Genomic DNA, 24,379 nt, shown 5'->3' on the forward strand with positions numbered 1-24,379 from the left:
ATAAATTATTAGTTATGGTTTCCAAGTGTTTAAAGGCAATAGCAGTTTTCTGACTAGTGTAGTTAGAAATGAAAGGATGTCTTTTCCATCAAAGTGTCAGTTAGGTAACCAGGCAAGACAGAAATCAAACTCATCAAGAGAAACAGGTGTATATTCTGAATATTGTGAGTAAGAAATTTACAGAATTTGACCCTTAGAAAGTATCATTTCCAAGGACATAGGGAAATGAGAACTTCAAAGTGCATTTTATGAGATAATTAAAGAGGAATGGATAGTACTGCAAGCCAGTTTGTTGGTTGTCTTTATATTCACTTGGGCACAACATTAATGAAGAATAAGACAGGGCAATTGTATATATGTATTATATATATATATATATACTATATGTAATATATTAATCTATTACTTATGTATTAACATGTATTAACATTGATACTTACATATTATTATATATTTATATAATCTGCATTAACATATATTAATTATCTATATTAATAGAAAATAATATTTAAAAAAATTATTTCAGGCCTGAAATTAGTTTATCTAACTCTAAAGTTACAGTATCAACTTGCAAACCATCTTATCTTTTTAGACAATTCTACAGTTATTTGTTCCTAAACTTCAATTTCTTTCCATTTTTGTTTTCTCTCATTTTTCTTTCATTCCTTTTTGAACTCTTTTAAAAATATTTTCAGACCTTTAGTGTTTTTCCATTTCCAGTTATATCCTTTAATTTCCTTGAATTTAATTTTGAAATACTTTCTCAGATTACAAATATGTATCAGGTGTTCATTCAACAAATATATATATCAAGAATTTACTGCCAAACTGTAATACAGAAAAATAAGCAAAAATCTCTTCTCTTTCCTGAAGATTATATTCTAACACATTAATAATGGTAATAATGTAATAATAATGAACAACATTAAAGTGAAAGTATATTAGATAATACATTCTATGAAAAAAAAGCAAAAGTGAAGCAGGGTTGTGGGATAAGGAGATAAGGAGAAAGGCAGTTTTCAATTTTAAATAAGGACATCAGGGTAGAGCTCATTGAGCAAATATCCAAAGGAGATGAAGGTGTCATTTGAGCAAATTTTTGAACGAGCTGAAGGATCCAGTCAATACCAAGGGATTGATTCTTGCAGGCAGTGGGAAGAATAGAGCCAAGGCTCTAAGATTGGGGCATGGCAACAGTGTAAGGAGCAGCAGTGTGACCAGCGATGCTGGAACACAGCAATCAAGAAAACCTAGGAGGAAATGAAGTTAGAGAGGTACAGGACTAGGTCATACAGGACTTTGTAAGGCTATTGGTTCTTATTAGGGAATAAATGTAAACACATTAGAGTGTGAGCAGGAGAGTGACAGATTTAACAATACTTTTAAAAGAATTGCTTTGGGTGCTGTGTTGGAACGAGGCTGTAAAGAGATAAGGAAAGAGTCAGGGAGATCAGTGGTGAGGCTGGTCTAGGAGAGAAAAATCAGGATTTTCTCATAATTGGATTTGGCATGTAAAATAAGGAGGAGAGTTGAGATTGTCTTCCAGTATCTGTCCTGTGCAATGAGAAGGATGGAGTTGTCATAAATTAAGATAGAAAGATTGTAAGTAAAGCATATTTGGGGGAAAATATCAGGAGTCAGTTTAGGACATTTTAAATTTGAGATGTTTAATAGATATCAAAGTGAAGATGCTACATAAATAGTTGGATAGAAGAGTCTGGGGTTCATGAAAGAAGTCTGATCTAGAGGTATAATATGACAGTCATCTGCATATAGATGGTATTTAAAGCCTGGATGAGATTGTGAAAGAAACTGAATGAAATCTCCAAGAAAAGGAATGTGGCTTCGAAGCAGGTAGAAAGGACTGAGCTCTGTAATGCTCAAGATGTTCGGAAGAAGGAGGGCAACCAGTAGATTGAGAAGGAGCCATCACTGAGGCAGGAGGAAAACCAAGAGCAGAGAGTGGATTAAAAGTTTCTGATGGGTAAAATAGATGAGGATTTAGAATTGACCACTAGATTTGGCATTGTGGACATTATTCATGACCCACAAGAATGATTTTAGTAGAGTGATGGGGGAAAACCTCACTGGAATGGGCTTAAGAGAAAATGGAGAAGAGAAATTAGAGAAGGATTGCAAACAAAGCTTTTGAGAATTTTTGCTACATATTAGGAAAAGCAATTGGAGCCAAACATAGGGCTAAGAAAAATTTATGCTTTTTTTTATAATGGAAGACACAGCAGCATGTTTGCATGGCTGAAAGGAAAAAGAAAAATTGATGAAACAGATAAAAAGGGGGGAAATCCCTGAAGCAATGTACCCATGCAGACAAGAATTGCTGAGATCTATTGCAGAAGTGGAAGCAATGGCCTTAGAAACTCAAAGAATCCATCTGTTGCAACAGAAAGGGAGGCAAATACGTGAATACAGATCATGGTGGCTGAGAAGATACAGTAGTGAGAGCTTGAAGAAATTATCTTCTGTGTGCTTCTCTTTTCTCAGTGAAATAGAAACACAGTCTTTGGTTGAAAGCAGAGATGGGCAAGAAGAGGTTAGAGGTTTAAGAAAAGAGAATTACAGAATAGTAACCTAGGAAAGTGGACTACTGTATATACAAGTAAAGTGTACAAAGACTTCTTACCACCAGTATGGATTCCTTTAAAGTTCATAGTCTTGAATTTAAATTGAATCAAACATAGTCTGTGTTGTTATGGTGCCTTTTTTTCCCAGCTACATTTAGCATGGCTGCAAGTATAGAATAGGTGGAGAAATAAACTTAACCAGAATTAGAGATTTGCTTTAAAAATATTCTGAAGAAGATAAGATCAAGGGAGTAAGTGGTGCATGGAAAATAAAAAGAAAGGAGGCATTTACACCAATTATTTCATTTACAATAAAATCCAAAGAAGGAATGACTTTAGAGTCTTTGCAGATCTGTAGTGACTTTCAACATTCAGAATAATTTGCCAGGAAAAGTAGGACAATTGCAACAAGACAAATAAAAAAGGAAGATGATAAAAGGGACTGGACAAGGCATACTGAACCTTTAAAGTGGCTGAATATAGATTATTTTAGTCACATTTGTAATCTTCTGAATGACAACCATCTCTCTATTGTTTCTACTTATTTTTCCTACTAGAGCCTTTCTATAACTCAAATACCACGTTTTCAGAAGGTGAAGTCAGCTGTCACCGAGGATGAACTTTTACTTCAAGTAGTCAACAATATTTCTCTTTCCCCCTTATAACACTGTTGTAGACACCTATTTAAAATAAGAAAACAGGACTCTTCAGTAAGAGATGCATGTGGACGCAAGTTCAAAAGTTCAATCTCACCATGTTGCTAAAATTTAAAGATAGGAAGACAGTAAAGTGCCATTCATCAGTCATTAAATTGGGTGTACTTAATGGAATTATGACAAAAGCCAATGTTCTTTTCAAGAGTGTTGCCATGTTTAATTGTAGAACTCTGTTAATGATATTCTACTCTTGTCAATCACTTCAGGAAATGTTACAATAAGCATTCAAATACGATTATTCTATAAAATAATATTTTTTTTTGCTTCTAGCCCTATGTCAAATCAGATGCACATCTGACATCAGTGCTGTGTCTGTCACAAACCTCAATGTCATAATGTTCCAAGCACTGCAGCACTAGTTCAGAATACTTCATTTGCAATGTCAACCCTATGACTGGCTAAAACTCTGAAGTTTGTAAATAAAACTGCATTTTACTATTTGGAAACATGAACGTTGTTTCTACTTATGAGCTGGGAAGAGAAGCCTTGGCAGGGAGCCACATTCTTTCCTGGCATTACTTAGATGACCTTTAATGCGCTTGATCAGGGTATGAGTCACAGTTTCTGAGAATTAGAGTTCTTGCCAAGTGGTCACCTTGTTGGAAGGAAACTGAAGATGTAATTCCTTAGTCACACCTCTATGATCTCAGTGTCGGCTGTCAAGTTGATGGAAAAAAAAATTAAACAAAAATAAAATAATCCAAAATTTAATACTTGAGGGAATAAATATTGCCTGTTTAAACAAAGAAAATGCTCTATTATGAAATATATCTTTCATTTTTTGTAGCACCTTATCCATAAAGAATTAAAAAAAGAAATCAAGCTGTTGGTCTCTTTTCCAGCTTTCTGAATGCCTTTCTCTTTGGTTATGATATTAGGTGTTTGCATTTGATTATGTTAGTGTTAGACTATAGGACCTTATCTGTCAGTATTGCTAGCAGAATAAAAGAAGAGGAAGGAAGGAAATGGAGGAATTGATGAATATTTAATAGTGCTTTTAATCAGTCCCACCAAATAAACATTTCTTGTGTTGCTTTGCAAATGAGATTTCCGTATCATAGGAGCTTGCAGATGGTAATTTTTCTTTTCCCCAGTGAAAATCTTAGGAGGCTGGTTGGACTGGTAAATGATTTTTATAATAATTAGTGAATTTTAATGACTGACAACTCTAAAGTAAACAAAATAATATTGAAATGTGTTTTCCTGGTAATGTTGCCCTCAAAATATACTTCTCATTTTCCCCTAAGGTATTCACTTATTATAGGCATAATATTTTATGTTTTGATGCTTAATTTATAATATTACTTATATATCCCTTAACTGCTTTAATTGGCACATTTAGTAGTTGTGGAAACCAGTAACAGCAAACAGAAATACCAGCTGTAGTACACAAACCATAAAGACCCCTTCAGATCATAATTAAATTGAAACTGTTAATGAGTTTACTGTGACCAGAGATGATAAGACTTTCTGAAAGAAAGCCCACTCTAGTGGTACCTCTTTCAGTAAATACAAACCAGAATGAACTAGCAATTGCAGAGCTGGGAAGACAATCAATACAGAGAAAAAAAATATAAAGCATTGTTGGAAAGTAAGACATTATGGTATATAAGCCAATAGCACATGTCCAGAACTGACTAGATATTTATTGGTCTGATCAACTGTCTTCGGGTTCACTAGGAATGTCATATTGGGTCTCCAGATTCAAAGGAAATTCTTGTAGATATCTATTTGTTCTCCAGGTAACCTACTTTAATCATTCTTAATTCTTGTGCTCTTCCATAAATAGCTAATCAATTTGAAAGAGATTTCTTCAAAATAGAGTGAATCAAACTTCTTAGGGTCTCTAGAAAGGCACATAAATGAAACACACACTGATGTTTATGCTTTTTTGCTGTATGGTGTGTGTGTGTGTGTGTGTTATTTTCACTCTTCTTGTTTTATTTATTTATTTATTTTTTGAGACAGAGTCTCACTCTCTCTCTTAGGTTGGAGTGCAGCAGCATGATCTCGGCTCACTGCAACCTCCACCTCCCGGGTTCAAGAGATTCTCCTGCCTCAAGTTCCTGAGTAGCTGGGATTACAGGCATGCACCAACATACCCAGTTAATTTTTGTATTTTTAGAAGAGATGAGGTTTCACATTGTTGGCCAGGCTGGTCTCGAACTCCTGACCTCAGGTGACCCATCCACCTGGGCCTCCCAAAGTGCTGGGATTACAGGTGTGAGCCACTACGCCCAGCCTATTCTCATTCTTAATTTTATGGTTAGTTTGTGTTATAGGGAGAAAACATACTCTGCTATAGAGAAGCAGGGGGAGAAAAATAACTTCAAAGTTTGTGCTGCCATGAACTTCCTTCACAGACTTACTTCTGACTTTAGCTATCATTATTATAAAAAGTTCCGGTGGTGGGTGGTGGGTAGAGAGGAGGTGGTGCTTACAACATTTATAAATTAATACACTAAATCTCATTTACTATAAATCTGTTTGTCTCACAATACTTTTAAATGCATTTTAAATCACAGTAGCTATGACTTCCCGAAGCATAGTATTTGAATCTAATATCTGCTACCAAGGAATGTAGGCAACATTTTGGGCTAGATATTGGAGTTTGACCTGAGTAATGCTAAACCATAGCTTCCTGGGCATTGTTACACATTGGAAATATTTCTCTGAGGCACTTTGTGAGCCAGGTTGGTAAGTAGGGTCAGGAATAAAACTATTGGAGAATAATTCTGAATCTTTTCCAATACTCATGTTCCCCTTAAATCTCTTGCAGTCTTCTCAATCTTCAAGAATCATTTTCCAGAAGTTTTCTGATGACTTGTTATTGGAATACTTAAAAACAATACCCCTAGGTTTTCTTCAGAGAATCACCACATTTACAGTTCTACTCTGAAAGTGTTTATCTGTAGAATTACCCATGAGTTCATCTCTTAGGTTAGTTCCACCTTTCACCTCAATCAAGGAAAATCCATCTGTTAGGGCATAATCCAAAATCCATACTTGCCAGAGAGGTGCTGCCCAGCCACCTTATCCTGTTCAGTGGAATCTGAAATTTCATCTTTCGACAGCTAAGAATTTGAAAGATAGACACGTTTTTTCTGCCTCCTATAACTAATTTTTTAAGCCAGTTGACCAGAGATTGAAGAGAAGCAAGGTTTCTTCCATTCAAAAAAGCACTCTAAAGGAATGCACTCTATAAAATCAGATTCACTTAAACGTTTTTGGCAAATTCAAACAAATAGGCAGACAGAGTCTTGTTCCAAGAGGACAACATTTAACTAAGATTATTGTAAAAGATATATTTATTCCTAAACAAAATGTTTAAAAAAATTATGAATAAATAGATATAGGAAGATAGCTATTGAAAAGTCTAGGCATTAGTTTTGATTTTTTTTCAAAATAGTGTAAATTTTCTGAATTTTGTGGATAAAATTGGTACTGAACAGTTAAATATTTTTAATATACTTTCTTTTTCAGAGCAGTTTTAGGTTCATTAAAAAATTGCAAAGAAGATGCAGAGCTTTCCCGTAAACCGTGTACTCCTACATATGTGTAGTCTCCCCAGCTATCAACATCCCACACTAGAATGGTACATTTGGTACAGTCAATGAACTGATATCAAGACATCATTATCTCCCAAAATCCATAGTTTACTGTTAGTGTTGTATATTCTATCATTTTGGGGGAGTGTGTAATGACAAGAATCTACCATTATAGTATTTTACAGAGCAGTTTTACTGCCCTAAAAATCCTGTCTCTTCCACCTATTCATCACTGCAGCCCAAACCCATGGAAACCATTGATCTTTTCACTGTCAGTAGTTTTGCCTTTTCCAGACTATCCTTATAATTGGAATTATAAGGACAGTAGTCTTTTCAGATTGGCTTGTTTCACTTAGTATTTACTATGTAAGGTTTTTCCATTTTTTTTTCATGGCATTGTAAGCTAATTTTTTCTTAGTGCTGAGTAATATGTTATTGTCCATATGTACCACAGTTTGTTTGTCCATTCACCCATGGAAGGACATGTTGGTTGCTTCCAAGGTTTGGCAATTATGACTAAAGCTGCTATAAACATCTGTGTGCAGATTTTTGTGTGGATAAAAGTTTTCAGTTCATTTAGGCAAACATCAAGGTGCATGATTACCGGATCATATGGTAATAATATGTTTAGTTCTATAAGAAACTGCCAAATTGTCTTCCAAACTGGCTTTACAATTTTTCATTTCTGTCAGCAAAGTATGAGAATTCCCATTGCTTCACATCCTTACCAGCATTTTGTACTGTTAGTGATTTGCATTTTAGCCATTTTAATAGATCTGTAGATCATGGTTATCATTAATGTTTTAATTTGCAATTCCCTAAAGATTATGATGTAAAGCATCTGACCTTATTTAACATCTGTATATCTTAGGTGAACTATCCGTTCAGGGCTTTTTAATTGGGTTGTTTCCTTATTGTTGAGTTTTAAGAGTTCTCTGTATATTTTATTCAACAGCTGTTTTCATTTTAAATCCTAAGTGATCAGTGTTTTCATTTTAAATCCCAATTGATTATTTGTTTTCATTGATCAATTATTTCCATTTTAAATCCCAGTTGATCATTTCTGTTATATAGGCAAGCAACAGTCTTTTGTATAGTAGCCTTTTATCCAGCAATCTTGCTGCAATTGCTTATTATTAATAGTTCCAGTAGGGACTTTTTGCCAATTCTTTTGGATTTCCTATGTAAACTGTCATGTCATCTGTGAACAAAGGCAGTTTTATTTATTCTTTGCCTATATGTATACATTTATTTTCTTGTCTTGTCTTATTGAATTACTAGGATTTCCAGTATGAGTTTAAGAAGCAGTGGTGAAAGGGAACATTCTCGTCTTGTTCTTTTTTATTTGTTTGATGTTTTTTGAAATAAGGTCTCACTCTGTCACCCAGGCTGGAGTGCAGTGGTGCAATAATGGCTCACTGCAATCTCCACCTCCTGGGACCAAGAAATCCTCCTACATCAGTCTCCTGAGTAGGTGGGACCATAGTCATCTACTATCATGTCAAACTGATTAAAAAAAAAAAGAATATATATATATATATATATATATATATATATATATCTCCATATGTACCACAGTTTGTTCATCTATTCACCCATGGTGAATGGATTATATATATATATATATGTATTATATATATGTATGTGTGTGTGTGTATATATATATATATATATATATATATATATATATATATATATATGTATATATTTTAGAGAGAGGATCTCCCTAAGTTGCCCAGGCTGCTCTCAAACTCCTGGGCTCAAGAAATCCTCTTGCCTTGGCTTCCCAAAGTGCTGGGGTTACAGGCATGAGCCACCACACCCTGCCTTTGCCTCGCTCTTGATCTCAGAAGTATAACTTCAAGTTTCTCACCATTAAATATGATGTTAGCTATACAGGTCTATACTTTTTTCAATTAACCTAAGTTCCCTCTCTTCCCAGTTTGCTGTGAGTTTTTATCATGAATGGGTGTTGGTTTTATCAAATGCATTTTCTATATCTATTGACAAGATCATGTGATCTTTCCTCTTTAGTTTGTTAATGTGATGGAGTAAATTAATTGATTTTTTGAATGTTGAACTAGCCTTGCATAGCTGGGATAAATTTCACTTGTTCTAGGTATAAAATTCTTATATGCTTTTGAATTTGTTCTACTATTTTTTAAAGGATTTTTGCATCTATATTCATGAGAGATATTGGTTTATAGTTTTATTTTCTTGTAATGTCATTGTCTGGTTTTGGTATTAACTTATATAATGCTGACCTCAAGGAATGAATTAGAAAGTATTTCCTCTGTGTCTATCTTATGGAGTAGACTGTAGACAATGGTGTAACTTATTCTTTAGTAAAATTCTCTAGTGATCCCATCTGGGCCTGGTGCTCTTTGGGATGTTATTAATTATTTGTTAAATTTTTAAAGTAGATTGAAGCCTATTCAGACCTATTTTTTTCTTGCATGAGTTTTGGCCATTTGTGTCTTTCAAAAATTTGCTCCATTTTTTCTAGATTATGAACTTTGTGGGTATAGATTTGTTCAAGATATTCTTGTACCATACATTTAATATCCATGAAATATGTAGTAATGACCCCTCCGTATTTCTGCTATTATTAATTTGTGTCCTTTCTCTTTTTTTCTTACTTAGCCTGGATAGAGGCTTATTGATTTTCTTGTTCTTTTCAAATAATCAGCTTTTGGTTTTGTTGATTTTCACTATTAATTTCTTATTGTCAATTTCACTGATTTCTGCTCAAATTTTTATTATTATCTTCTATTTATTTTGAAATTAATTTGCTTTTCTTTTTCTGGTTTGCTATACTAAAAGCTTAGATTATTAATGTTAAATCTTTCTTCTTTTCTAGCATATGCATTTAGTGCTATAAATATCCCTCTAATCACTGCTTTGCTGCATCCCACAAAGTTTGATAACTTATGTTTTCATTTAGTTTAAGATATTTTAAAATTTCTTTTGAGATTTCTTCTTTGACTCGTATGTTAACTTTGATGACAAGTATGTCATTTAATCTCCAAATAATTTGGAATTCTCTTGCTATCTTTCTGTTATTGATTTCCAGTTTAATCCATTGTGGTCTAAAAGCAGATGTTTTATGATTTATATTCTTTTAAATTTGTTAAAGTGTGTTTTATGACCCAGAATATGGTCTGTCTTGGTGCATGTTTCCTGTGAGCCTGAGAAGAATGTATAATTTGCTGTTGTTGGGTAAAGTGATCTACAGATGTCAAGTAATAGGTTGGTGCAAAAGTAAATGCATTTTTTGCCTTTATTTTTAATGACAAAATCCACATTTACTTTTGCACCTACCTAAATATATCTAGTTTCTTGATGGTGCTGTTGAAGTCAACCATATTCTTACTGATTTTCTGCCTGCTAGATCTGTCCATTTCTGGTAGTGTTAAAACTCCAGCTATGATAGTAGATTCATCTATTTCTCCTTGCTTGTCTATTAGTTTTTGCGTCATATTTTGACACTCTGTTGTTAGGCTCATACACATTGAAGATTGGTATATCTTTTTGAGGAATTGACCCCTTTATTATTATGTGTTGTCCCTGTTTATCACTGATAACCTTCCTTGTTATGATGTCTGCTCTGTCTTAAATACATAAATTTCAGACAGAGCAGACATCATAACAAGCTAATCCCACTTTCTTTTGATTAATGTTAGCATGGTATATTTTTCTCCATCTATTAACTTTTAACCTGTATGTGTCTTTATATTTCAAGGGTTTTTTTTTGTTGTTGTTGTTGTTTTGTTTTGTTTTTGTAGAAAACATACAGTTGGGTCTTTTTTTTTTGTATACAATCTGACAATCTCTGTTTGTTGACTAGTGTGTTTACACCATTGATTGATTTTTAAGTGATTATGATGTAATTTAATTAATATCTATAATGTTTGTTACTATTTTGTATTCATTGCCCTAGTTCTTTGCTCCAATTTTTCACTCACTCTTTTTCTGCCTTTTGTGGTTTTATTTAAACGTTTTATATGATTCAATTTTTCTCCCCTTTTTTAGCATATTATTTGTACCTCTTTTTAAACTTTTAGTGGATTTCCTAGAGTTTGAAATATAAATTTACCACTAAGGAAAGCTTATGTTCAAATAGCAGTAGACCACTACAAGGGTCATGCAAATACCTTCTAATAACAAAATAATACCACTTTCTTCTTCCTATCTTATATGTCATTGCTGTCTCATTTCATTTATACATAAGTATATGTGTGTGTGTGTGTGTGTGTACACATACTCATAATCATACATAATCAAATACATTGATACTACTTTGAACAAACTCTTATCTATGAGATCAATTAAGAATAAGAAGGCCAGGTATGGTGGCTCATGGCTGTAATCCCAGCATTTTGGGAGACCGAGGCAGGAGGATCCCTTGAGCCCAGGAGTTTGGGACCACTCCTGGCAACATAGAGAGACCCCATCTCTACAAAAAAATTTAAAAATTAATCAGGCACGGTGGTCTGACTACTTGGTCCCAACTACTTGGGAGGCTGAGATGGGAGTATTACTTGGTCCGAGGAGGTCGAGGCTGCAATGAGCTTTGATTATACCACTGCATTCCAGCCTGAACAACAGAGCAAGGCCCTGTCTCAATAAAAAAAAAAAAGGAAAGGAAAAGAAGTAAAAATACAAAATTTTTTATTTTACCTTCACTTGTTCCTTCTCTGATGCTCTATGTTTCTTTATGTTGATTTGAGTTTTTGAGCTATATCATTTCCCTTCTCTCTGAAGCATTTCTTTTAGCATTTCTTACAAGTTATGTCTACTGCCAACACAGTCCCTCAATTTCTGTTTGTCTCAGAATCTTTATTTCTTCCTGACATTTGAAGGATCATTTTGCAGGGTAAAGATTTCTAGATTGGTGGTTTCCTTCTCCCAATGCTTTCAATATCCCATTCCATTCTCTTCTTCCTTGCATGTTTCTGAGAAGTTGGATGTTATTCTTATCTTTTCTATAGGTAAAGTATATGTTTCCTGCATCTTTCAAGGTTTTTTTTCTTCATCTTTTATTATCTGAAGTTTGCATATGATATTCCTGGCATTTATCCTGCTTGGTGTTAGCTTCCTGGATCTGAGGTTTGCTGTCTGTCATTAATTGGGGGACAACTCTCAGTCACCATTTCCTCAAATGTTGTTCATGTTCCTTTCTCTTTCTTCTTCTTTTGGTGTTCCTGTTATACATATTTACACGTTTTGTAGCTGCCCCATGGTTCTGAAATATTATTTTCTGGATTTTCTTCTCACTCTTTTTGTTCTTTGCTTTTTAGTTTTGGACATTTTTATTGAAATATTCTCAAGTTCAGAGATTCTTTTCTCAGCCATAGCCTTTCTACTAATAAGCCCATCAAAGGCATTCATCATTTCTATTACAGTGCTTTTAATCTCCAGCATTTCTTTTCCCCCATTCTTTCACAGAAGTTCCATTTTTCTGACTACATTGCACATCTGTTCTTGCATGCTGTCTTCTTTATCCAGAAGCCCTTAACATATTGATGATAGTACCTTTAAATTTGCAGTTTGATATTCCAACATCTCTGCCATATCTAAGTGAGGTTCCAATACTTGCTCTGTCTCTTCAAGCTTTGTTTATTGCCTTTTGACATGCCTTGTAATTTTTTCTCAATAGCTAGACATGATGTATTGGGTAAAAGAAACTTCAGTACATAGGCATTTAGTAGTGTGGTAAGGTGTGGGAGGGGAAGTGTTGTATAGCTCTTTGGTTAGAGCTCAGTTTTTGTATTAACTTTTTAAATTATTATTATACTTTAAGTTCTAGGGTACACGTGCACAATGTGCAGGTTTGTTGCATAGGTGTACATGTGCCTTGTTGGTTTGCTGCACCCATCAACTCATCCTTTACATACCTAAAGAACTCAGTTTTTTAGTGTGTCTGGACTATGAACTGCACAAGTGCTTCTCAGCCTTAAATGGGATATGATGACTACAGTGGGCTAGAGTTGGATATTTCTCTTCCCTGGATTGATTGAGCTCTGAGAAAAACTCAGTAGTTTAGGCTCTGGTAAAATAGTTTCTTCTAAGGTCAGGATTTATTAAGAAAATAATGCTGTGGTATATTTCAAAAGGGTTACTTTTCTCCTACCCTGCCAGAAGCAACAGGGGATTTTTGTCCAATATTGACCATGGAAACCTGGTCCAACTCCTGGAGGTAAAACTCACAAAACTGTGGGGACTCCTCTGTGACTAGATCCTCCAGAGTCGTTAACTCTCAAGCTTGTCCACACTAAGCCTCAAGTAATTCATCAATTATAGTTTAGATTTTTCTATCCTGGCACTGGTTCCTGGGGATTTTCCTGCTTGTAGTCTTCTGCTTAGCTATGTTATGAATCTCTGTATTCACCTATCTGTCTCTCCAATTTTGGGTGCAGTGATTTGCCCCGTACCCTCACTTCTCTGATAGATACAAGAGTTATTGATTTTTCAGTTTGTTAAGTTCAGTTGTCAGTTTGTTGGGCTTTTTACTTGTTGTTAGGACTAAGTAACAACTTTCAAGCTCCTAACTTGCCAAACCAGAAATCAAAATCCCCAGGTAATTTATAATCTAGTTTTGTTGCCTCTAAAAATGGAATTAAAATTGAAGAGTATTTTTGAATTGTTAAATATAAACAATAATGTTCCTCTTTCATCCTGCAAATCCCTGAATAGTCCTTCTTAAAGCATATCACCCTGTTTCATATGCTGGTTTCTTTTTGGAATTCTTTCGACTCTCTCCCTCAAAAGCTTATTTGAGATCAATGAGGCAGTTTGTTGATGATGACTAGCAGGAAGTTTGAATAGGTATACTGATAAAATTCTCACTCTTTCTTTGGAGTAAATTCTGTGTGTGTGTGTGTGTGTGTGTGTGTGTGTGTCCGGGTGGGGTGGGAATCCCTCTTGTATGAAATTTTCTACTCGCAGGATAACACTTTTTGTCGTTCTTTTATAATTTGTTGAAATATGTACTATTGGTTAATTCCACTTTCTAAATTTATGCTTACTTTAGGTTATTTAAATATTTTCAATAGATCACTTTCTAGTTTAATGCCCTTTAATCCATTGAGGTGTATACACTGCCTAAAGATTTTGACAGAGGATTCTTTCGAGTGCTGATTCACCAGTCAGAAATTTCCATGGCTGGAGGCACTCCTGCCCTGCCTTTGCTCAGCTCTGGGCTCGCGGCTGTACTTGCTCTGTCCACTTGGCCAGCAGGCTGTGCTCGGCTTGTGCTACTGGCCGGATCTCAGGCCCGCCGAGGACACCCAGGCGCGCCGGCTACTGTGGCTGATTGGGCAGCTTCAGGCTCTGGCATAGGAGCTGGCTACATGCAAGGCTGCAGCTGGACCAGAATATACAGGTCTCAGTGAAGAGGGGACCCAAAGTGGGTAGCCCTACCCAAAGCTGGGTAGTCCCAACCTGTGACCATCTGAGGTTTTTATGGGCTCTGAATGGAGGAGTGCATGCCTGTTGGTCCATGGGCCTGGAAAAAGCACCACTCAATTGGTTAAAAGGCATTGAGGAAGTTCTCACTCCAGTCGGGGACTTTACCTGAAACCTGCAGCTTGGTTTTCAGGCTTTAATTTGTCGGGTCTGGGGACCCACCCCTGTCTGCCTAGGAATTTGTCTGCCTCCTGCCGTTATCAATTTGTTTAATGAATGATACTCAGAAAATGAAAGATGTGTATTTGGATAGCATCTTGTTTGGGACATGCTTTCTCCTTAAACCATTCTTCTGAGAGATTCTGCAGCCTAATGGTCAAAGAGCACATTTTCAGGAAGCAGACCTTTATTAACTGTTTTACAACTCAGTTTCCTCAACTCTAACATCAGCTGTGACGACTGGTATTTATAAAGAAATCCCTTTGGATCATGATATGAAATCATATTTGTAAAGTGTTTGAAACAGTGTATGACATGCAATGAGCACTTAATGGATGCTAATTATCATTGACAGCAATAATATGGTAATACTGTAGTTGGTAAGAAATCACTGGTAAAACACTGAATTGTCCTGTGTCTTGGGCCTAGAAAGATTAAACTCTTAGGTATTGATTTATTCAACAAATATTTATTATGCATGAGACACTGTATTTCATGTTGGGGTATAAATAACTGAGATATAATTTGATTGTTTTAAAAGAGACATGTAAAATATACTCCAGGAGCATTGAGCAGGGATTAATTAATTCTGTATAGAAGAGTCACAGATGACTTCACAGAGGGGAAAGACACTGGAATTTTGTCTCTAGAGATATGCAGAGGTTGGCTAGGGAAAGAACGAGAAGATAAAAAGAGACATTCCTGGCAGAAGGCACAATGTGAGCAAGAGATTAAGGCATGAAAGTATCTGATGTATTAAGGAAGTAATGGATATATAGCTTTTCCTAACTGGATGGCAGAGTATACAGGAGGAATGGGAAGCAATGAGTCTGAAAAGTCAGTTGAAGATGTTAAAAGAACTCTTAATGTCTTGCCAAAGAGTTTATGCTTATGCTGAATACATTAGTGAGCTAATTCAGAGTCCCATGTGTATCATTCTGCTGCTGTCATTCATAAACTTATTTGTTCATTCAACAGATGTTTATTAAATAGTTACTAAATGCTAGTCCCATTCTAGGCACTGGGAATAGAGCAGTAAGTAAAAGATAAAATGCCTTGTCCTCATAAACCTTACATTTTAGTTGCAGACAATAAGCAAATAAACAATTATAGATGATAATACATGCTAATATGAAAAATAAATTGGGAGCAGAGATAGGGAATGTTGAAAGGAAAGCTGCAGTTTCAGATATGATGGCCAAGGAGGGCATTGGTTAAAAGGTAACATGTGAGCCAAATTTGAAAGAGGAAGGAATATCATGTGGCTATTTGGTAGGAATGGCAAGTGCAAAAACCCCAAGACAGGAGTGTGCTTGCTATAGTCGAAGAAAAGCAAGGCAGCCAGTATAGCTGGGGCAGAGTAAGCAATGGGAGGAAGATATAAAAAGTAAAGCAGAAAGAGGAGTGGGGTTGGAAATAAAGATCATAATGGACTTTGTGGATTTGATTTCAGTCTGACAAATAATTTCATGATCTGACTTCTATTTAAAAGGTCACTCTGACTGTAGAGAGTAAGTGGTTTGTAGGAGAGGTACAGGTCCAGAATGAGGCAGGATGGTTTGGACACTGCTGAAAACATCAGGCAAGAAGCGACAATTGCTTGAAGCAGAATAGTAGTGGTTAGAAGAAGTGGCAAGAGGAAATGTTCTAGAAGGATTTCAGAGTATGAGCCAATGGAATATCCTGATGGGTTCTCTTAAGTGTGAGGTATTTGTTAGAGAAATTATGAATGTTGGCTATCAGGTTTTCAGCCCCTTTGATGTTACTTCTTCTGCCCTTGCTACTGTCTTTCCTGCAGGACTCTGGACTTCAGCTTATTTTAAGTTTCTACCACCAGCCTCTTCTAGTCCTGTTCACTCAAGATTACTTCATGGAAGGACATGAGCTTCCTGGCTCCCCTCTATTCACAACCTTAAACTTGAGTGTTTGACTGCTAATCAGTATTTGGAAACACGCTATGTATAATATAAATCGAAACAGATAAGTTATGAAGTTTACGCATCCCAGTAATACTCGGTAAATTATACTTCATTTCCTCTGAGAAAGTAGATGAAGACTTATTAGGACTTCTGTACTTTTTTCCCTTGAAATAGTGTTCTCCTGTTTCTATTGGTGAAAGTCATATAACCTATCTCAATTAGATAGGTTTTTCTCTCCTGATGGGATGCAATTCTGACAGAATAATAGTTTCAATTCTATTTACTAAGGGGCATGTTCATTTCTGTGGACGTCAACTGGGTAACTAACACACAAGGGCAAGTCCAAGTTTTATGGCTTCTGAAGCTTATACAATTTTGAGAGGACCCTTTAAGGAAACGACTTCACAGATTACACAGACAAGATTATTAGAGCTCCTTTCAGAACTTTGGAAGATATCTGTCACAAGTGAGGACCTAAAGCTTACATTTCAATAGCCACACACTCTTACCTCAGGGCCCTTGCACTGCTATTCTTACCAGATATCCACATGTTATTCTTTCCTCCTTCAAGTTTGGTTTATATGTCGCCTTTTAACCAATGCCTTCTTTGGCTATTATATCAAATATTGCTGCTTTCCCTTCAAAGTTAACTGTCTCTGGTGATAGCCTTTCACTTATTCCCCACTTCACCCAGTAATAATCTTGTCTGGGCACTTCTTCGGAATATCTGCAAGCTTTAGGGCAGGAGAGTACTCTGATCTGATCTGATTGATGACTTGGAAAGAAAACTGACATGTAGTGTGAGGCTGTTTTGGGACCAGAGGCTGTAAATCAGGGTGATTCTTTAGAATTGCTTCCCTATCATTCTCCCGTTTTAAACAAGCATCTCTTAACATGGAATTTCTTATGAAGCGTTATCTTTCCACGCAAGGAAAACTATTTCTAGTTACTCTCTTCAAATGAAAAATTGATATACTCTTTTCAATTTAGGCATGCTTTCTAATGCTTAAGGTTTCCAGTCTTTACACTTATTAAATGGACATATATGTAGTAAATATCCATGAATCAAACCACTATATGAGAAATTATATTTTATTTTTAGTGGAATCTTTATCTCTCTTTCATCTCCTGCCTTGTCCTTCCCTTCTCCTCCCTCCCTCCCTTCCTCACTCCCTCCCTCCCTTCCTCACTCCCTCCCTCCCTTCCTTCCTTCCTTCTGCCTTGCTGTTTTGTAGCAAACAGTTACAGATTCTACAACACAGGACAACATATAGGAGCAAATTAGTAGCTCTAAAAACCAAGTAAGGTCTTGCCTCCTATGAAACAATGACTCTTGAGGGTGTGTGAACTTTTGTGGTTTCCATCAAGAAATGATGCTGAGACTCTTCATCTGTATGCACCACTGAAAAATATTTTTACTATTGATTTTCCTCCAGCATTGATCTACCACCCGATGCCATCAATAATGAGGTTTGTCAGCTGATATCTTAGGCTGTCTGTATTTTTTTTTTTTTTCTGGTGGAAGAGGAGCTAGTAGTAAAGCAGGAAGAAAGGTTGATAACATGAACTTGGGAATTTGCAACCAACCCATCAACTTCACTGAGTCACTACTCCCAGCCCTTCTTCCTCTCCCATTTTATTTCTCTTATCACTTTATTACTTGATAGGAAGTCTTCCATCGGATTGGACTCCTGAGTATTGTTATTTTTCAGTTTGGTATGCAATGGAATGCAAATTAAATGAGACAATTATCTGTGGCAAAGTGTTTTCTTGATGCTGGAAGAATGCTTTTTCTTTTGCTTCTCTTAAAAAATCTGAAGGCATCTAAAAAGCTGATTCAACTAAATACTTCGTGAGAAACCAATTCTGTAAACTATGCCACTTTCATTTATTGAAGTTAGCCCATGTTTGGGCCTAAAGGGAGAATTTTCTGAAACACATGTCTATTTCACTGTGGCAGAATGCTTCCTTTTACAAAGCAATAATATGGGGAAAAAGTAGAAAGTAGATAGTCGGCATTCCCCTATCCCTTGTAAAATAAAATGAAAATGCAGATACCCTTCTGTCAAGGTCCTGATCTTGGATAAAATTATATGCCAAAATTTGGCAAAGCATGTTTTGGGAGATACATATTCATTATTATGCATGAACTTAACTAAGTATTGATTATTCTAAGTGGTACAGATGGAAACAGCCATTTCTCTGGATTCAGGATATTGAATTATGAGAGGTGAGGGGAAAAATTCTCACTGACAGGTCAAGATAAAATTATTTAGAAACAAGATAGGAAAGCACATAATATTATGTATGATATATCTGATTGTTTTTGCCTCCATACATTTTTAAATATTTCTAATCATAATAGATGACTTTTATTAAAAACATAGGTTAGACATAAAGAATTTCTAGTATTTTACCCTTTTATTAGAAATGAATATAGCCACCTATTTAAATTAATTATATGTATTAATATCAAAGGATTTTTCAACATGTTCATCCTATTTTTCAATGAGTTATAAATATAGCAACTGAACATTTGTTTGAACTTTGTGTGTCTATAAAACACAAGTAATTTTATATGTAGTATACATTTGCAGTACCCTGTGTGAAAGATAAGCCCTGGAGTTGGCCAGCACATAAACTGGACAGTTACATCCTGATGTTCTGATATACTTGGAAGCAGGATTGGTGAGTCATAGGATACACAAATATTTCATTACAGACTGGTAGATTGCTCTATAAATCAGCATTTGCTCTCCTACTAGCACTTATCCTACTCTCTAGTTTTTGCCAGCATTCAATGTTATCTTTCTGGTTCTTGCCATTCGTGTAAGCCTGCGCTATATGGTCCTCTCTTATCTGAAGTTACTCATGCAAGAGCCTAACCACCTTTTATCTCCTGCAGTATTTCTCACAGTTTTCTCATTGGGTTCCAGATGTACCACCTTTCCTGTATCTCCTGAGATATCTACTGGGTTGGGTTTAGAGAATGAAAACTGAGCTAATGAGCTGATGCCAGATCACGAATGTTTTGAAAACATGCATTGTCCTGAGTATGTGTGTGTGTGCGCGTCTGTGTGTATATCTTAATTTTATTCTAGCTGTGTTTTCACCTCCGCTTCAGTTCTATTTCAGTTTGAGTCACCTGTTCTAAGTGTTCTGAATATATTCCCCCTTTTGCTGGGCCCCCTTAGATGTGTTCTTTCTTTTATCTAGGTATTGGGCCTCAGGTTCAACTTCTGGGATGCAAGAAGCAACAGCAATCCCATAAGTATGAGAGGCCCAGGAGCCAAGTGGTTTACTAAGTAGTCATCTCTTCTCAAGAAAACAGGCAAGAGCTTCTGTACTCCCTACATCTGGAAAGACTATGAGTCTCCCAGCCTCAACTGCAGCAAATATTTTGTTTACCTGGCCAACACCCTTCAGCTGTAGGGGGGCCAGTTTGATCAGCTAGGTGGTCCTTGTAGGGATGCTTATGGAGGGTACCATACCCAGTCTCTCACGGTTCACAGAATGCCTAAGGCCAAATGGCAGTCAGGAAGAAAGAACATTTAAGACAGAAAGAAGATGCAATAGAGCCAAATGCTGCAAGAATTGCTTAAAAAAGCAATCGGAAAACTGAAAGAAAAAAATCCTTGCATTTTGGATGTAATTTATGGCTTTTTCCCATAGTGATGTCATAAAATTTCAGAGAAAAAGCAAGGAATGAGAGTAAGGATATAGAAACTACTACTGTAATATGGACTCTTTTTAATGGAATTTCTGATAAAAATGATATGCAGGTATAAAAAAGTCAGATAAGTAGATGTAGACACAGGGTCAGGTGTCAAGGGATGTTTTAAATTTCGTTAATGGGCAATCTTGAATGTGTTTCAGTAGAGTATGAGGCAGGATCATCAGCTAAGAGAAATCAAAGTTCGCAATGGTGCAAGGGCAGTGATGTGCTGAAGCTTACAGGAGCTAATCGCTGAATTTTCAAGAATTTTGAGAGCTAGTTGTTAAACTTGGCTATTATTAAAATGTAAATTACATAAATTTATAGTTAAATTATATTAAAGTGAAGGTAATAAATACTCAAGAGTCATGGTTTCCTAATTATTTTACTACCTTTCACTGTTAATTATACTCTTGAGATTATTTATATCTATTATGTCTGAGAACAGATACCAGGTTGTATTTGGTGGAAAGGCCATATGAAGGTATGCTACTTACCACACGTTTCTTCCCCACTCTGCATCCAGTGATGTCACGTTAGTAGTTTGGAATCAGCCATGGTTGGAAGCATTTACAGTTTGAAAATCAGTAAATGCTACAAATTTGGGCTTTTTTGTTTGTGTTGTTTTCAAAGGGCTGTTGATTGAACATTTACTAGCACATCACTAGGTAAAGCTTTTGAGGGTGATGGTGAATATTTTGAGTGGCCACTCAGGAATAGGAGATCACTGTTCTGACAGTTGGCCACTGACTGATAATGGAAGGTCAATGCCACTTGGACCAGGCTGAAGTTAGTAAATACGATTGTCAAAGTAATGTATCGCACAGGCAAGCCAGGTGTGAAAATAGCAAAAGTTTTGGGTTGATTGAATCCTCTGTGTGCAGAGTCTGGGGTGGAAGAATAGAAGTAATTGAACTGTAACACCTTGAAGTCTCAGCCAGTTATACAGAGTAGTGAGTTCAAGAGGAAGCTAATGTATTGGGAGAAAGGGATGGTAGTCTGGAACTAGAAACTTTAATGAGGTGAAGCCCAGATGTAGCTGAAATGATCCAGAGGAAGAGTGAATATGATGCAGAATTGTAATCAGAGTGGGACTTTGGAATTTGAGATTTCAGATAGAGCCATTGCCAGACCCTGAGTGTGATGGTGATTATGAGTTTGCTCAAGTTTACCATAAGGGTAGATATGGTGGGATAAGAAGTTGTCAAGGGTCTTAAATTTGGATTGTTGGAAGAGTTGATCAAATGAGCCGAAGATACCAAGGATGATGGCAGGAGTTGGGGTAGTAAACTGAGGACAATGTAGGAGTTGGAGTGGAGAGCTTCACTGAGCTGGATCTAATCCCTCTGGAGGTTTTTTGTGTCTAAGAATATTTTTCAGCAAGAATGTCTTGTGTGGCATTACATAAGTAGGGCTACTTTATCAGCCACTATCACTCATAGGCAATAGCTGCTCTGGGTATAGACAGTATATTGGAATTTTACTGTAAAAATATTTTTAATGTTTTACAAAGTATAATTTGCTTAACACTCTCTATAATTTCTGATAAAACTGATATACTGTTGTGTTTATGGGTTGAGGACAGTGGCAGGATATCTTGCCTAAAGCATTATTTACTTTTTCTAACTCACTTGTTCCCTACTGCTTCAGGCCACTGCAGAGATTTTTTTCTTTTTCTCTTTTGCATGTTCATAAACAACTAAGGCAATACCTTATTTATTTTTCTCTGTTGAATTATTAAGTGTTTTCAAGTTGTTGGTACTGCAGCATATTTTCCAGAATTTATTTTAGTATTTATTATTGCTCACTTCTTTTACTATTCCCTCTAGATGCCATTTCCCTCTTCCACCTTTAGTAAGGGCATCATATTGGACTCTGTAAAGCATTAGTTCTCAGTTTTGCCTTTCATTTTTGCAACAAAGAGCATATATAAAAATCATTTTGTCCTTTAGTATTGCATCTGCTTATAGCAGTTTTAGCCGTTATTTTTCTTCCAAGGTTTTGAAAGTAGGCACTTAGCTCATATTTCTTAATGATGTGCTCTTCAAAATGTGGGTGACATCATTGAACACATGTAATTGTAATAATACATTTCCAAAACCTTGCTGTCTGAATCTCTTGCTTGGTGCTACTCAGGGGAGATCAAAATTCAGCTGATAACAACAGGTTATTCTCCTTCTACATTTTTTCATTCATTATCAATATAGCCATGGTTTTAACAGGAGTCAATGGCTTACCACACAGGATTGATCTGGAACCCTTTGATAGGTCAGTGGATGGATTAGGGACATCTATTCTTCAAATCTCATTAACAAAGAGTGTTTCTTACATTGGACTATGCAAAGATGGAGGAGAAAGGCATCCTTGAGGGAATGTGTGAGGTGTGTATGTGTGTGTGTGTGAATGTATGTATGAATTAGCAAGACAATCATTTACACACACACAAACACACAAAAACTCAGTGTCTCCAATCAAATTTCATTTTATTCTCTACCTGAAGATAAACATTTAAAATCGGTTGTTTAATCTCATATTTTTATGCAGGTTAGTTTAGTCTTTTATCACTGGTATCTGAAAATGGTGGAGATTTTGATAAGCCATAAGGGGAAGAAGAAAGTAGTAATTTTAAAGTCCAGGCCAAGTCTGGCTGAGTACTTTGTGAAACTTGGGTATCAATAACTAAAGTACTTGAGGGGTGGAGAATGTGCTTCCATAATTATGGGAGGTTGTTTATATAGTGAAAGGAATCAGATTTGGTGTCCCACAGTCATGATTTTCAACTTTGTTCTGTGGTCTTTGGGAGCAATTTAACATTTCTGAATCTCAGATAGGATCCATAATTTGAGGATAATATCATATTAACTGTTTTGGATATGATTATATGAGACAGTTTATTTAAAAATCTGACACTGTACCTAGTATAGAGTAAGTCTTCAACAAATATGGGTTCCCATGTCTCTAACCCTAGATAATTTATTTTACAATCATCTATCAAGGTGCTAAAAAGTTACAGTATCTATATATGCAATTTCTAAAATTTGAATTTGGTTTTCAATATACTACCTAACTAAAAAGTCTTGAAACTTGAAATAAGTGGTTATTATTTATATTTCAGATTTCTTAAAAGCACATGTGAGATTTAAGAAATGCCCACGTAGAAAACAATAAACTATTAGTGGAAAAGGAAATTTACATAAATATCAGTCTTCTAATATTCTAGGGGTAATCACCATCATAGCTGAATCGGTAATGCATTTCTATATGAAGGATTTGCTGCTTTATTCTTACCTCTAGGAAAAATATTCTGTTATCTCCACCAGATGATTAAACTATAGGTTTTTATTTTTTGAATCTTAGATTTTTGAAGTTATAAAGTGTTTTACAGCCTTGAGATTACCACTTTTAAACTTAATAACTTTAAAACCTGAAACTATTATTGATCAAACTAAATATCTTACTTTCTACTCTTGCATTGTTCTCTGCTAAATTAAAATCTTAATGGGGCATAATAAAATATTTCTTCCTCTTATTTCAAAGACCTGCTAAGATATCATGTCCTGTTGGTCAGTGTATTTAATGTTACTATGCATGATTTATTATACATGTTATATTTTCTCTTATGGCTTTTCTTTCCATTAAGTAATAATTTGATATTAAAAGTTGTTATCAAAGTTTATATATAAATTGTGACACTAAGACTTTTTGAGAAATAGGGAAAATGAGTTTATTAACTTTTCAGTTAAAGTAAATCTTAATGAAAACTTTTGTGTTTCATGTTATTTTTATTCAAAAAATAAAAATGAATCATATTTTATAGGAAAATTGACTGTGTTCTCTATATAACTGGCCATTAGAAACTAGACCTATTTGTTTTCATTTAAATGTCTTGCACTGATAATTACAAAATAACATAAATTCTTTGTTTTTTTTGTTTGTTTGTTTGTTTCTGAGATGGAGTCTTGGAGTCTCGCTCTGTCGCCCAGGCTGGAGTGCAGTGGTGCGATCTCGGCTCACTGCAAGCTCCACCTACCGGGTTCACGCCATTCTCCTGCCTCAGCCTCCCCAGTAGCTGGGACTACAGGCGCCCGCCACCACGCCCGGCTAATTTTTTGTATTTTTAGTAGAGACGGGGTTTCACTGTGTTAGCCAGGATGGTCTCAATCTCCTGACCTCGTGATCCACCCGCCTCAGCCTCCCAAAGTGCTGGGATTACAGGCATGAGCCACCGCACCAGGCCAATTCTTTGTGGTTTTATTTAAAGTATACAGTATAA

General features: G+C 35.7%; 1 long non-coding RNA gene across 2 annotated transcripts in view; it reads left to right on the top strand.

Annotated features, from left to right (window-relative positions):
- Positions 1–24,379, top strand: part of LOC134810342 (uncharacterized) — a 446,369-nt gene that overhangs the window by 116,240 nt on the left and 305,750 nt on the right. The window lies entirely within an intron of this gene.

The sequence above is a fragment of the Pan troglodytes genome, chromosome 5 (genome assembly GCF_028858775.2).
Source record: "Pan troglodytes isolate AG18354 chromosome 5, NHGRI_mPanTro3-v2.0_pri, whole genome shotgun sequence".
NCBI classification, from domain to species: domain Eukaryota; kingdom Metazoa; phylum Chordata; class Mammalia; order Primates; family Hominidae; genus Pan; species Pan troglodytes.